Source organism: Bufo gargarizans, unplaced genomic scaffold (assembly GCF_014858855.1).
Source record: "Bufo gargarizans isolate SCDJY-AF-19 unplaced genomic scaffold, ASM1485885v1 fragScaff_scaffold_697_pilon:::fragment_2:::debris, whole genome shotgun sequence".
Classification (NCBI taxonomy): Eukaryota; Metazoa; Chordata; class Amphibia; order Anura; family Bufonidae; genus Bufo; species Bufo gargarizans.
This window is the reverse complement of record NW_025334169.1, coordinates 62233-76591: the sequence shown is the minus strand read 5'-3', so window position 1 is coordinate 76591 and position 14359 is coordinate 62233. Positions and strand designations below refer to the sequence as shown.

At 42.6% G+C, this 14359-nt stretch overlaps 1 pseudogene; it reads left to right on the top strand.

Moving 5' to 3' along the window:
• Positions 1-4009: 4009 nt before the first annotated feature.
• Positions 4010-4128, top strand: LOC122922774 (annotated as a pseudogene).
• The last annotated feature ends 10231 nt before the right edge of the window (positions 4129-14359 follow it).

Genomic DNA, 14359 nt, shown 5'->3' with positions numbered 1-14359 from the left:
CGCCGATTGGGACACTTACTTATTGGATTGTGCCAGAGGTCTCATGTCCAGACTACTGACCAAACGGCAGAATCTGGCCCTGGACCTCGGTGAAAAAATTTCTAACTGTGTCTCTAATCTTTTGAATTATAGTGAACACCCATCGTACTATAGGTTTGATAGGATGGTCACTACACAGATTTTGCAGACCGAAAAAGAAACTCTACACAAAAAAGTGGGCAAATTGAATAGGGACAGAACAGATTTTGTAACTAATAACATCAAGTTTTGGTTGAAAGATAGACATATGCCTCCTATGTCTAACTCTTCAGAGCTACCCTCAGAACCAGCAATTAATCCAATCACTAACATTGCACCTTCCCAACGTAGCTCCACCTATTTCAAACGTGGTCCTACTCACTCTAAATCACATTCTATACTGCCAAAATCTCACAGGGCAGTCACTTATGTCAATAGTAAAAATAGACGTCAGGGGTCAATACCTGATAACACTAATAATATTAACAAAAATGTGCGGGCAACCATGCCGGCCAAAACTGACATCACCAATACTAATTGTCCCATCACTGGTCAGCCCCTTTTACTCAATACAGGCAAAGCTCACCATACCCTTATACCAAGGATGCAAACCCCACCATTGGTTTGTCCTACTGGGTCGGCTTCGGTGGTGAACACTGGGGGGGATCCCAGTTTGGAGCTCGTGTCCAGACCTCCTGGTCTGGGATCCCCCACACTGATTACCGCTGAAGTTTTCGATTCAGAAACCCTTTCTAAATGTGCACCCCTTAATCTTCCCCCCACTTCTTTTTCCCCCAATAGTAGACCCAGCCATTCCATACCCCACCGACCGCCATCTTCACCTTCTCCTGTCACGGATCTGGAGTTGGATTCAATTATCACGCTCCATGACCTTTCCTTCACCCAAACTTCCATTCACATGTCCCCCAATCATTCTTGTTCTGAGGTTAGCCCGAACCTCATAGAGACGCTCGACCTGTTGCCTCAGGTAGGTCAGAGCGCCTCTTCTTCTTCTTCTTTTTTGTCCCTTCCTACGGCACTTACACCAACTACAATATATCCGATAATGAAAAGCCCGAATACGGTAACGATCACAAACTTTTTTCATCCCCTGGGGAAAAGATCAGTAAAAAGAAAAAACTTAGAAGAGGATGTAGGGGAGGCAAAAGTAAAAAGAAAATTTTAAAAATAGATAAAGAGAAATCAGATCATGAAATCAAAATCTTCAATTTGTCTTCTCATTTATTAAATGAAGAGGAAACATCACTTCTAGCAAGAGGCCTTTCATTTTGTCCAACATCAAGCATTAAAGGCTTTGATCTCTTTTTAGACTTACATAATTTTGTCAGAAAGTTAACATTAAAAAGACACTTCAGTCTACTGGAGAGTCTAAATAAACCTAGTATTGAACATACTAATGAGACTCCATCCACTTCGGGAACAGCAATACAATATGTCTCTACAAATTTGAAACCCCCTTCAACCTTTTATCCGACCCACCACAAGGGGAATTTCATAGATACTTTTTACCATCTAGTGATGGATGATTTTCGATCCATCCATCAGAGGCCCATTTTGAATCAGAATCTCAGTCCCAAAGAATCTAAGGCAGTAAAAAGCCTATGTGAAAACACCTCAATAGTCATCCGTAATGCCGACAAGGGTGGAGGCGTGGTCATCCAAAATAGAGATGACTACGTTAAAGAAGCTCTCCACATTCTGTCGGATACCGATTATTATCTTCCTCTAGACAAAGACCCGTCTGGGGAACATAAGATTGCACTGAGGACCCTGATTGACTCTGCAAAACACATACTGAGTAAAAAAGAACAAGAATACATTTTGAAAACAGACTCAGTAATGGCACTTTTTTACCATCTACCCAAAATCCATAAGGATGTCCAGAATCCTCCGGGCCGCCCCATCATATCTGGGATATCCTCTCTGACTTGCAATTTGTCCCACTATGTGGACATCTTGCTACAGAAATATGTAATTCAGTTACCTTCCTATTTGAAAGATTCCACTTCTTTAATAACTACACTCCAAGGAATCACATGGAAAGATACATATTCGTGGATAGCCCTTGATGTTGCGGCCCTATATTCAAATATCAATCATGAATTGGGAATAAAATGTGTTGATTCTTTCCTTGGTAAAGATTCTTCTGTACCTGTTGATCAAAAGTCGTTTATATTGAAATCCATTCAATTTATCCTGACACATAATACATTTTCTTTTGGTGAACAACTATACCTCCAGTGCAAAGGTACTGCAATGGGTACGCGTTTCGCGCCCAGTTTTGCGAACCTTTTCATGGGAGTGTTTGAAGATCAGTACATTTATAAGTCCACCCAGTGGTCGGATAATATTGTATTATATCGTCGTTATATAGACGACTTGTTTTTCATATGGGATGGAGATTCTGATTCCATTATGGGCTTTATTCAATACTTGAATTCCTCTAATTGGGGTATCACTTTATCCGGGACACATGACCGTTCAAGAATTGAATTCTTGGACTTAGAAATGAATGCTGTTGGTGACAAAATTATAACACGTACGTTCTTTAAAAAGGTCGATTGCAATAGTTATCTTGAGTATTCAAGTCTCCATTTTAAAAAATGGAAGACAAATATCCCTTTTAGTCAATTTAAGAGATTAAGGAGGAACTGTTCGCTAACTAGGGATTTCATCTCACAGAGTGAAATCATTCGGAGAAGATTTCAGAAAAAAGGTTATCCTCATAGGGTTATTGAGGCGGCTTTTAATCGAGCCAAGGCTCTTACACAAGAAAATTGCCTATTAGCCAACCAGAAAGATCAGGCAAAGGACAAACAGCAAAATATTAAATGGGGTACCAACTTTATTACTACTTATAGTGGTAATCATAAGGACGTGAGAAATATCCTTTCCAAATATTGGCATATTATTAAAAAAGACCCATACATAGGCAAATCCCTACCAAGCCACCCGCCCCTAACTTTTAGGAGAGCTAAAACCCTAAAAAATTTGTTAGCACCTACTAAATTACGTAAATTCCATCAAAAAGCAACTGGGTCGAACATTAGTTCATTTATACCATCTAGACCAGTGGGCAGTACTAAATGTAGACAATCTAAATGTCTATGTTGCCTTTCTATACGTAACTCTACCTCTTTTCGTAGTAATACTACTGGGGAAATTTTTAATATTAAGCAACCAATGGACTGTGGGTCAAATAATGTGATCTACGTGCTGGAATGCCAATGTGGATTACAGTACGTCGGTCGCACCACACAGACGTTACGGAATAGGTTGAACAAACACCGTTCAAACACTAAGAAGAAATTTATGCAGCACAGTGTATCAAGACATATTGCGGATAAACATCAGGGTCTTTTTTCAAGTATTTTTGTAATACCTATAGAGAAAATTCATGCTGACATCCGGAACATTACACAAACAATCAAAAGACGTGAAATGTTCTGGATCTATAAACTTAATAGCCTGAGCCCCCAGGGTCTTAATGAGGCATTTGAAATCAATCTATAAATTGATGATATATACACCCTGTCATCATTGGAAAGGGAAAATATGAGTAATAGATGTTTGTCTTTTCTCTATTAGATCCAGACCCTTAACTACATTACTGCTGTCTTGAACTTCTTCTTTCTGATAAAATAATAGGGTGACAACCACGCCACCAATTGGTGATGTTTGTCAATCATCAGGTATTTTGGGATAGTGGTGGCATGCGTGTGTACTTTTACCAACTGCACGCATGCACCCACCTGTATCCCCCAAATCCTGCATGACTAATGTCAATTTATTATGTGATTTGATTGGATGACGTCCCAATCACATAAAAATTCTTTTTATATATTTTTAATTCTTAATATTAATATTCTTTTAGTAGAAGGACTTTCTTAATTAGAAACCTAATAAGTGGCTAAAATTATTTAATTCTTTTCTTAAAAGGAGTATCAGATTTTATATTTCCCTTCCTTTATTTATTGGCCATGCCACCCTGGGTACGCCTGATCTCGTCCGATCTCAGAAGCAAAGCAGGGTTGGGCTCGGCCAGTACTTGGATGGGAGACCACCTGGGAAGAGCGGGTGCTGTAGACCTTTATATATATATCAATTTTTTAAATCTTTTTAAGGTCGTATCATGCCACTTCCTATTTATGTTTAATAACATTGTTTATTTTTCAGGAATCTAGTTATTGTATCTGTAGGGCAACATTATATGTATGTGATCTTCACAATATATGCTTTTCTTTTTCCTCCCCTCCTCTATTTTTGTGAATGTTCTAAATGTTCTTTTTCTGTTGAATCACAGTAGATTTCCAGTGAGAGCGCCCTCTGGTTTATAAAAACGACTCTGATAAGTTTCTATCTGACTATGCGATGTGCGGTTATAGAAATGCAAGTCAGACGGCTCTCTCACCATTCAAGTGTCCCTGTAACTAGGTAACGGCTCTCACATGATCGGATCTTACTCACGTGATGTGAGCCATGTGATACCAGGTTGAGTGACGTGAGCTAGCTTCTTTAGAGAGGACGGCCCCCTCACCACTTTTGTTACCTTGTGACCGAGCAACGGCTCTCACGTGACTGGGATCCGGTCATGTGACACAGGTCCTAGAGTCTTGATAGAACTTTACAATCGCCTTATTTGATTAGAAACCTGTGATGCGTTTGCTATTGCACACCTCATAGGGTCGGCCCCCATATGGGCGTATTGTTTTGAGGTCACTTACAAAACGGACTATTTTCAGTGTGCTTTTCTAGCTTTATATAATACAAATGTGTTTCTAATGTGCACATCGGCGGCTCATTATGAGAGCTTGCAGATATGCACATTATATTTGCCACTGATCATTTAGGCAACACCCAAATCTCCTCCCTTCTGACCCTGTGACCCTTTAAGGGCGGTATGTTTGTAAGTATAAATATGTGTAGCCTTGTGCTGTTATTTTGTGCAGCTCTGTGTACCTGATGAAGGGGAGTGATTCCCCGAAACGCGTTGTATCGCTGCAATAAAAAGATTTCTTCTTGATCCTGGTGACTGGCTGACGGTAATTCGCGCCGTGGGACGTGTTTTTGTTCCTTTAGAAACTTGTAAATAACTCACAAAAGAATAAAGTTACCTTAAAACCAAGCACACCATTTTATTTTTTTTAATTCCCAATACGTTTGATGTGTCACATGACCCTCTTCCTATTGAAAAAACAAAAGTTGGATTCAAAATGGCCAACTTCAAAATGGCCACCATGGTCACCAACCATCTTTAAAAGTTTCCCCCCTCACATATACTAATGTGCCACAAACAGGAAGTTAATATCACCAACCATTCCCATTTTATTAAGGTGTATCCATATAAATGGCCCACACTGTAGTTGCCCATAGCAACTAGTGTTTGGCGAGCACCAAAGTGCTTGTGTGCTCGAGTAGAACACTTCATGATGCTCGGATGTTCTACTAAGCACACAAGCAGAATGGAAGTCAATGGGTGAACCCCAGGCACCCCTTGCTTCTGATATATATGAATGCATAATATGTGGGAAACTACTACTGATGTTTTTAGCAATAATATATTTACATATATTTACATATATTATATATTTTAAATATATAATAATATATGTAAATATATTATGGCAAAAATTTTACATATATATATAAATGTTTCTGCCAGGATTCAAATTCCCAAACCTCTACATTAGAGGCAAGGATGTTAACTACTACACTATAGAACTACATGCTTACCTGCACAGAAATATAAAATAAGTCCTCTGCTGAATAGGAATACTCACTATATCAGAAACTACTATGAGGTTTTTATGACACAGTTTAGCATTCAGCTTTATAGCAGAGTGGATAAGGTCCTTGACTCTAATGTACCAGGGTTGGAAGTTCAAATCACGGCAGGAACTTTTCAGAAATAGATCCTAAATTACATTTAAATACACTGGCTTGTGCACACGTGTTGTTCGGCCGAATTCTGCAATGCTTGAGCCGAGCTAATGTTTGGCTGAGCTTGCTCGTCCAACACTAATAGTAACCAACCAGATTCCACCTTTCATTTTTCATAGCTCCTTTGGAAAATGAAAGGAGAAATCTGATTGGTTGCGATGGGCAACTAAGCCAGTTCTACTTTTCACCAGTTTTTTTGAATCTCCCCCTATGTATGTAGCTTGCTGCAGCTTTCAGTAAGCAAATGCTTGACACCCTCGTGTTTGAGGGCTCTCTGTGTTGTTTCGAGGTTAGGTAGTGGCAGCTCATCAAAGACGACAATCTTATACTTAGGCCCTTCAAAGAGACCACAAGATTTGTCAGTAGGAACAACTGCATCATCTACCTAATATTTATCTTAGAGCAAGCGCTCATGCAACAAGGACCAACTGAAGAAGATTAGCTTATGCATCTTGCTGGCCACCTTATGGCTTTTGGGGACTAGCAAAGAGAATGTCCCATGGACGAGTAATTGGAGGATGAGGATGAAGAGCTACAACTGGAGGAGGAGGAAGGAGAGGGAGGAGGAGACGGAAGAGTTGCTTGTACAGGAGGACAAGAATGCTGCTGTTACAACCCTGACCATGATGACCAATCATATTAGTGTGGGGCAGAGCTGGAAAAAACTGGGTCCCCGGGCATGCTGGCTAGAATCTCATTATGTAATGGCAGGCATATTCTTAACATCAAGCAATCTGATGATTACTGGATAGTCATGCTTTTAGACCCTTACTATCAAAACAAAATGAAAGAATGTTTAACTGTTGCTAAAAGGGAGGCCAAGTTACTTTATTACCAGGATACACTGTGTACAGAGCTTGCAAGAGCTTTCAGTGAACAGGCACCTGTCGCTCATGTCTTTAATAGTGTTGATCGAGCACCAAAGTGCTCAAGCGCTCGAATAGAACACCTCGGGATGCTTAGGTGCTCTACCGAGCACCCGAGCACAATGGATGTCAATGGTTAAAAATGAGCATTGAACCAGGCCACCCCTGCTCTGAAGAGGGGAGGGTGTCTGGTTTACATGAAAAGGTCAGGAATTGATTGAAACACCACTGAAATGGTTTGGAAACAGCATGGGGGGATGTCTGGATGCATCTTGGACTCCCAGGTCGCTGCTGGGAACGATGTTGTCCGAGTAGTACGCCACTTTTACAGATTTACAATAACACACACAAAACCGTAGCTCAAATTGATTTTAGAGGAAAAATTGTTAGGAAACATTCTTTCCTTTATATTTACATGTATATACTGTGCAAGTGCTGCCAAAAAATTACAAAGAAGAGGCACTCCGATACAACCTGTATATCACATAAAGGAGGGCCTCATTTACATTGTGGTACAATGTTTTAGGTAGTGGGACTCCTACACTTATAAAACCCATGCACTAAGTGAAAGGGCTGCCAAAAATTACAAGGAACGGGCACTCCAATACACCCTTTATAATACATAAAGGATGACATCATACACACCCTTTAAAAATTATGATTCATGGCCTGCTAGTGACCCTCATAAACATTAGGAGCAAGGACCTGTTGGTGACCCTCTAAAACATTAGGGGCGAGGGCCTGCTGCTGATCTGACCATATAAAACATTAGGGGTGAGGGTCTGCTGCTGAGCTGACCATCTAAAAAATTAGGGGTGAGGGTCTGCTGCTGAGCTAAACATCAAAAAAAATTGGGGTGAGGGTCTGCTGCTGATCTGACCATGGAAAAAATTATGGGCAAGGGCCTGTTGCTGATCTGACCATCTAAAACATTAGGGGTGAGGGTCTGCTGCTGAGTTGACTCTCTAAAACATTAGGGAGGAGGGTCTGCTGCTGAGCTGACCATCTAGAAAATTAGAGGTGAGCGTCTGCTGCTGAGCTGACCATCTAAAAAATTTAGGGGTGAGGGTCTGCTGCTGAAATTACCTTCTAAAACATTAGGGGTGAGGGTCTGCTGCTGAGCTGACCTTCTAAAATATTAGGGGTGAGGGTCTGCTGCCGAGCTGACTCTCTAAAACATCAGGGGCGAGTGCCTGCGGCTGATCTGACCATCTAAAACATTAGGGGTGAGGGTCTGCTGCTGTGCTGACCATCTAAAAAATTAGGGGTGAGGGTCTGCTGCTGAGCTAAACATAAAAAAAAATAGGGGTGAGGGTATGCTGCTGATCTGACCATGGAAAAAATTATGGGCAAGGGCCTGCTGCTAAGCTGACCATCTAAAACATTAGGGGTGAGGGTCTGCTGCTGAGCTGACTCTCTAAAACATTAGGGATGAGGGTCTGCTGCTGAGCTGACCATCTAAAAAATTTGGGGTGAGCGTCTGCTGCTGAGCTGACCATCTAAAAAATTTAGGGGTGAGGGTCTGCTGCTGAAATTACCTTCTAAAACATTAGGGGTGAGGGTCTGCTGCTGAGCTGACCTTCTAAAATATTAGGGGTGAGGGTCTGCTGCCGAGCTGACTCTCTAAAACATCAGGGGCGAGTGCCTGCTGCTGATCTGACATCTAAAACATTAGGGGTGAGGGTCTGCTGCTGTGCTGACCATCTAAAAAATTAGGGGTGAGGGTCTGCTGCTGAGCTAAACATAAAAAAAATTAGGGGTGAGGGTATGCTGCTGATCTGACCATGGAAAAAATTATGGGCAAGGGCCTGCTGCTAAGCTGACCATCTAAAACATTAGGGGTGAGGGTCTGCTGCTGAGCTGACTCTCTAAAACATTAGGGATGAGGGTCTGCTGCTGAGCTGACCATCTAAAAAATTTGGGGTGAGCGTCTGCTGCTGAGCTGACCATCTAAAAAATTTAGGGGTGAGGGTCTGCTGCTGAAATTACCTTCTAAAACATTAGGGGTGAGGGTCTGCTGCTGATCTGACCTTCTAAAATATTAGGGGTGAGGGTCTGCTGCCGAGCTGACTCTCTAAAACATTAGGGGCGAGTGCATGCTGCTGATCTGACAATGGAAAAAATTATGAGCAAGGGCCTGCTGCTGAGCTGACCATCTAAAACATTAGAGGTGAGGGTCTGCTGCTGAGCTGACCATCTAAAAAATTAGGGGTGAGGGTCTGCTGCCGAGCTGACTCTTTAAAACATTAGGGGCGAGTGCCTGCTGCTGATCTGACAATGGGAAAAATTATGAGCAAGGGCCTGCTGCTGAGCTGACCATCTAAAACATTAGGGGTAAGGGTCTGCTGCTAAGCTGACTCTCTATAACATTAGGGATGAGGGGCTGCAGGGGCTATATTCGATTTTGCGATATTTCGTGAATATTTTGCAGAATATTCGTGCTATATTCACAAATTTCGAGAATTCAAGATTATTTTACTGAATGCAAAAAAACGGCAGCGTAATGCGAATTAGTAGTGCGAAATACAGGCGTGGGTCATTTTGGCTAAATTTTTCAAGCTGGTATAAGTTTCCTGAGACTGGAGAAAATGCTTGTCACGGCAGAACATTAGAATAGCTTTATATGCAGATAGAGTCAAGTGCTCCAATATATTAGCGATTGCACTAATCAGCAGTGATTAGAATATTTTTTTGCACAACGTGCAACTTCACATTTTAGCAGGTCTGACTACAGATTACTGATTGGTGCACTAAGTATTGCTTACTTCTCATTGGCCCACAAGTAAGAAGCAGAGAGGAATCATGTGTTCAGATGGAAAGAAATTGCTGAATATTCGATATAACAAATATATAGCACTATATTCTAAATATTTGCAAATTCTCGAAGTTGCGATATTCACAATAAAAATTCGCTATTCGAAAATTCATGCTCAACACTATTTAGGGCCTGCAGCTCAGCTGAACCTCTAAAACATTAGGAGCAAGGACAGCCTAATAAGCATGTTGATATGATGGAGGAGGAGGACGAGAAAAGGAGACCCATATACTCTTTTTTGTGGTGGAAGGGTGCATGGGAATATAGTGTATTCGATACGACATAAAAGACACATTTAAAGTGCCTTTATGTTCACCCGCTTTCCTCTGGTGGAGTAGAGAATTCAGGGACAATCCAGGCCAAGTTCATTTTCATAAGAGTCAACCGGTCAGCATTTTCAGTTGACAGGCAGATGTGTTTATCAGTTATTATGCCCCCAGCAGCACTAAATACCCGCTCTGACAAAACCCTGTCAGCAGGGCAGGCCAGCACCTCCAAGGCATAGAGCGCCAGTTCATGCCACATGTCCAGCTTGGACACCCAATACTTGTAACGCACAGAGGGATCATTGAGGACACAGACACGGTCTGCTACTTACACCTTCACCTTCTTCCAAAATGTTTCCCTCCTTGTGACAGTAGGCCGCACATCAGGGTGAATGTGCTGGCGTGGTGTCATGAAACTGTCCCAGGCCTTGGAGAGTGTTGCCTTGCCTCTGTTGAAACTACTGTGTGTTCCCCACGTCTACCCTCCTCGGTTGCCCAAGGAATTATGTACTCTGCCACCAGCATTGTCAGCTGGAAATTTTTGGAGCAAATTTTCCTCAAGGACCTTCTAGTATTGCACCATTTTGCAATAAGAGATACGAAGTTATCTTTGTAGCTGGGGTCCAGAAGGGTGAACAACTAGTAATCGGTGTTGGCCAAAATGCGTACAATTCGAGGGTCACGAAAAAGGCAGCAGAACATAAAGTCAGCCATCTGTGCCAGAGTCCCAAAAGACAAGATTTTGCTGTCCTCATCAGGAGGATGACTCTAAATCTCCTCAACCCCTTTCCTCCTCTTCTTCCCATCCACACTGAACCGATGGAATAAACCTGCTATGGGTACTACCCTCTGTAGCGGAGGCAATCATCTCCTGCTGCTCCTCCTCCAATTCGCGCTGAGAAGACGAAATGAGGGTGGTCTGGCTATCACCCTGTGCACTGTCTTCCCCCACTACCACATCTTCCACATGCAAAACGTCAGCCTTCATTGTGAGCAGCGAGCGTTTCAGGAGACACAAAAGTGGGATGGTTATGCTGATAATTGCGGCATCACCGCTCATCATCTGTGTTGATTCCTCAAAGTTGCGTAAAACCTCACAGAGGTCAGACATCCATGGCTACTCGTAGCTTGTGAAGAGCAGAATCTGACTGGAAAGGTGACGACCATGTTGCAGCTGTTATTTCACTACTGCCCTTTGCTGCTCACAAACCTTGCCAACATATGGAATGTAGGGTTCTAGCGCATGCTCACGAAGCACAACAGTCGGTGAGATGGCAATTGCAAGTGCTGCTGAAGCGCTGCCAGACCTGCGGCAGCTGTAGATGACTTTCGGAAATGGGCACACATGCGGCGCACCTTCACCAGTAGCTCAGGAAAATTGGGGTAGGTTTTGAGAAACCGCTGTACCACTAAGTTTATCATGTGGGCTAGGCATGGTATGTGTGTGAGCTTGCCGAGCTCCAAAGCCGCCAAGTTATGGCTATTATCAGACACAGCCATGCATGGTTGAAGGTTGAGTGGCGAGAGCCACAGCTCAGTCTGGTCCCTTATACCATGCCACAGCTCTGCGGCGGTGTGCTATTTGTCACCTGAGAAAACAAGTTTTAGCTTGGCCTATTGCCACTTCCCCACTAGAGTGCTACACTGCTTACAGCTATTGACTGATGCCTCACTGATGCTGAAAGATTACAATTCAGAGGTGGAAGTGGAGGAGAAGGTGGAGAAGGTGAAAGGGGGGTTACAGCCACTAATGTAGGTGGTGGCGGAAATTCTGATGGAACTAGGGCCCGCATTTCTTGGCGTGAGTAGCACATGTGCCATTTCATGGTACGACTCGCTCCCAGCCTTCACAATGTAGCGTCCCTGGCCACAAGCACTTGTCCATGTGTCAGTCGTTAAGTGGACCTTCTCAAACTCTGCGTTGGTCAGGGCATGGGTGATGTTACGGGACACATGCTGGTGTAAGGCGGGGATGGCACACTGGGAAAAATAGCGGCAGTTGGGTGCAGGGTGGGAGGCATCCGGGCCTGCGTCTTGGACAGGGGATTGGCCAGAGCGTAACACAGAGGAAGAGGAGGCAGTGGTGTGACTCGCAGACACTGAGTGTGGACCCAGGTATTCAGACTACTTATTAGGGTGCTTTGATGCCATTTGGCCGATCATGCTGGTGGTGGTGAGGTTGCTAGTGTTCACGCCCCTGCTCATTTTTGTACGGCAAAGGTTGCAAATGACAATTCTTTTATTGTCTGCACTTTTATCAAAAAAGTGCCAGACTGCAGAAGACCTACCCCTTGGCAAGGGAGATTTTCGTAAGGGGGTGCACCGGGGAACAGTTGACGGCCTGTTTGGTGTGGCCCGCCTTCGAAATTTTGCCACCCCACTGCCTCTTCCAGCCTGTTGCGGTGCTAACGATCCCTCCACCTCTGTACTGCTGTACTCGCTCGGCTTGCCACATTCCCAGGCTGGGTCAGTGATTTCATCGTCCACCACCTCCTCTTTCACTTCCTCACTCTGCTCATCCTCCTGACTTGTTGACATAACAAAAGCCTTATGTATTGACAACTGTGTTTCATCTTCATCATCAACCTCTTGAGACACTAATTTGCGGTTGACTTATTGGCAACTGTGTCTCATCATCATCACCCACCTCGTCAAACACTTATTGTCGTTCCCCACCGCCATATTTTTCTGACTTTGGATGCTTAAGAGTTTGGGAATCAGGGCACAAGATCTCCTCATGTCCCTCTTCAAGCGAGCTTGGCGAGAGGCCCAATGTCATGGATGAAGTTGCAGATAGCTGGAACGTATAAATAAATGACCGACTGGCTTGATCCCAAACTAAGGAGCATATAGGCGAGCCCTTTAAAACCCTAAGAGCTCTCCCTGACTGCTATGCACATGCAAGGGTCTCAATGGTAGACGATTGCATGCCCACGTACCTAAGACTGTGTGACACCTGAAAACCCTATAATAGTGAGGGGACATGACCACCGGCTCCCTGCACTTAATACGGATGGAGTCAGGGTCACCTAGAATCAAGCCAGCAAGGAAACACAATAAAGGAAAAGACTTATCTGAACAAACAGCAGCAGCAGTGAACACTTCATCCAGGAAGTAGTATAAACTACAAAGTGAGGCAGTATGGGAGGGAATATAAAGGAAGACAATTAGTCTAAATAAGTGAAACCTGGCAGAAGGAAAGGAGATGACAAAGTGAAGCCAAAACAAAGAACGTCATACAAGAGGTAGAGAAGAACGTCTTCCAGATGGTTTGGAAGCAATCTTTACATAGTAAAATAGTTTATAAGGCCGAAAATAGACATCTGTCCATCTAGTCCGGCCTGTTATCCTGCAAGTTGATCCAGAGGAAGGCAAAAAAAAAAACTGTGAGGTAAAAAAATATTTTCACCACTTAACCCCTTAGGGACATAGCCTTATTTCACCTTAAGGACCAGGCCGTTTTTTGCAAATCTGACCAGTGTCACTTTAAGTGCTGATAACTCAGGCCATTCTGAGTTTGTTTTTTTGTCACATATTGTACTTCATGACACTGGTAAAATGAAGTCAAAATAATTATTTTTTTGCATAAAAAAATACCTAATTTACCAAAACTTTGGAAAAATTTGCAAATTTCAAAGTTTCAGTTTCTCTACTTCTGTAATACATAGTAATACCCCCAAAAATTGTGATGACTTTACATTCCCCATATGTCTACTTCATGTTTGAATTATTTTGGGAATGATATTTTATTTTTTGGGGATGTTACAAGGCTTAGAAGTTTAGAAGCAAATTTTGCATTTTTTTTTGAAATTTACAAAAACCCAATTTTTAGGGACCACTACAGGTCTGAAGTCACTTTGCGAGGCTTACATAATAGAAACCACCCAAAAATGACCCCATCTAAGAAACTACACCCCTCAAGGTATTCAAAACTGATTTTACATACGTCATTAACTCTTTAGGTGTTGCACAAGAGTTATTGGCAAATGGGGATGAAATTTGAGAATTTCATTTTTTTTCCTAATTTTCCATTTTAACCAATTTTTTCCACTAACAAAGCAATGGTTAACAGCCAAACAAGACTGTATCTTTATTGCCCTGACTCTGCCATTTACAGAAACACCCAATATGTGGCTGTACACTACTGTACGGCCACACAGCGGGGCGTAGAGGGAAAGGTGCGCCATTTGGTTTTTGGAGGGCTGATTTTTATGGACCGGTTTATTTACACCGTGTCCTGTTTCAACCCCCCTAATGCACCCATGGAGTAGAAACTCCATAAAAGTGACCCCATTTTGGAAACTGCGGAATAAGTTGGCATTTTTTTGGGACTATTTTTAGGGTTCATATGATTTTTGGTTGCTCTATATTACATTTTTGTGAGGCAAGGTTACCAAAAATTGAAATTCTGAAATTTCATCTCCATTTGCCAT